The sequence below is a fragment of the Gossypium arboreum genome, chromosome 13, assembly GCF_025698485.1.
Source record: "Gossypium arboreum isolate Shixiya-1 chromosome 13, ASM2569848v2, whole genome shotgun sequence".
In the NCBI taxonomy this organism is placed as follows: domain Eukaryota; kingdom Viridiplantae; phylum Streptophyta; class Magnoliopsida; order Malvales; family Malvaceae; genus Gossypium; species Gossypium arboreum.
Genome location: NC_069082.1, coordinates 103,820,408 through 103,822,594, shown reverse-complemented (window position 1 = coordinate 103,822,594; position 2,187 = coordinate 103,820,408). Strand labels below are relative to the sequence as shown.

The window sequence follows — 2,187 nt, the reverse complement described above, 5'->3', positions numbered from 1 at the left end:
TGGGCGGTGGCGGTGAGATTAAATATTGTAGCGACATTATAGCTTGAGACAAAAAGTAAGCTAAATGTACTGTAACACCTCAAACCCGGCCTAAACGTTATGGTCGAATCCGACAATGTCACATGGAAGGGATTTGAAAACGGAGCTAACTTGATAAAAACCTTAAACTTAAAACCTTTAATTACTTTCATTTATTTCGAAATGTATATTCAATTAGTCAACTTGCCTTAAAACGTATCATTTTAGCGGAAGTTTAGGAAAAATCGTCGTGTTTAAGGAAAACAATTTGTATTGCAAGAAAATCATGTTTTAGGTAAAACCATCATAGTTATAAGCAAGTTAAAACCAAAAAACCAAAACCAACGCCAAATAGTTTAAAAGATCCAAAAGTCCCAAAAAATACAACCTCTCTCGTCTCAATGTCAAAACTTAATTAAAACCATAAAACAAAATAAAACAGTAAAAGCGGGTGGTCACCGTCGAGTCCTTCGTTGCACCGATCCACCTACCTCTGTAGATTACCTATACAGAACAAACAGAAAGGGGGTGAGTTTACGTAAACTTAGTGTGTAACCCAGCAGAATTACACATGCCAACATACTAATTATCAAACATCATACAGATCCAAATTGAGGCATAAGCCCATTACAGACGCAGATGCAGATTCAGGCCTAAGCCCATCTTAGATACAAATACAGATCTGCAAATCAGAATCAGAAATCAGATGCCCACCCCCATCCTCTACACACCATCTCCGACCATCCCTACATACCATGCGGGGTTTAAAACACTCACCCAACCCTAGACACCATTTTGTACCAATGTGGCACATAATAGATATAATGCAGCCATGCTGCCAGATAATAGGCATAAACTACCTTTCAGAACACTTCCTCCAATAAACATCATCCCACCCCAATAACAATATTAGAAACAGAAACAGTTATGCAATTTGACATACTCAACATGCTATCAATCAGATCACAGATAGTCATACAGATCAATAATCATACATGCACAATTCTATCATGTTCAGTATAAGATATCCGACAAACAGATCATACAGTTTAAGGTTTGTCTGCCCTTACCGATCCTACAGTAGGCCCACAGTTGTTTGGGACGACCCGTGCAACCCTAGGAAAAATTTTAGATAGATGGGCCCACACGCCCGTGTGGGTTGCCCGTGTAAGCCTAGATGCCACACGCCCAAATTGGCCTTGCCCGTGTGGATCACATGGCCTAACCCAGATACCAGACACCCAAGTTAGCCTAGCCCGTATGGCCCACACGGCCACACTCGAGCCACCACACGGCCATGTCTTGCGCACGGCCATGCCTTCGTTGATCACACAGCTGTGTTCTTACACACAGCCTACCAAACGGGCAACCACACGCCCGTATGGCGTCGACAATGATCATTTTTGGCTTTTGCCGAAAACTTGATTCTGCGTTTCGAGTACACACCTGGTATCGATTCGATGCGAAAACATTCCTGAGCCTTCCAGAACTTAAAAATCGACATACCAACGCTCAGAATTAGACTTATTACACGATTAATTTAGAAACCCAAAATCAACCACAACTTAAATCAAGCGCTTACCACTTATTCCAACACTCCGAACGATTAACTATGATCCCGTAGGAGAAGAATCACGATCTTCTAAACTCATTGCTGCCCAAAATAGAGGTATAATCCCAATCAAAATTGGAAAAGAAACTACAAGATGTAAAGTAGGAAAACCCCATTTACTAAGGCGAATGACAAAACAAGAGTGTCGAAAACAAAGGTGCGACGGTCAACACGAAAAGCGAAACCAAAAAGGGAGAAAAGGAAAAGGAAAAATTGGCAGAGAATAAAGGTCTAACGTTAGTTTTTTTTTCTTAGGAGGAGGGAGAGAAAATTTGCAAAAAGAAAGATAGCAGTATCTGGTAATCCTCCAAATCCCATATTTTCCACCCACTAACCCCTTCTCTTAGACTTCCAATACAACTCCCTTGCTCACATAGAGATTCAAACATAGAACCTCCAACACACCAATTCCCTTACCACTTGAACCAGCAGGCTCATTCTGATGTAGACTTACAGACAATTAAATATGAGCCCACTACACAGAGATAGGCTTAACTCCAAAAATAACAAAATTACTAAAGGTAAGGCTTGAACCCAAGACCTCACATACACACCCA

At 41.0% G+C, this 2,187-nt stretch overlaps 1 long non-coding RNA gene across 1 annotated transcript; it reads right to left on the bottom strand.

Annotated features, from left to right (window-relative positions):
- Positions 1–339: 339 nt before the first annotated feature.
- On the bottom strand, positions 340–1,176 carry LOC128286642 (uncharacterized). Its single transcript, XR_008277260.1, has 2 exons — positions 1,089–1,176; positions 340–522 (listed from the first exon to the last, which is right to left on the bottom strand). It is a non-coding gene; the product is annotated as an uncharacterized LOC128286642 (long non-coding RNA).
- Positions 1,177–2,187: the final 1,011 nt, after the last annotated feature.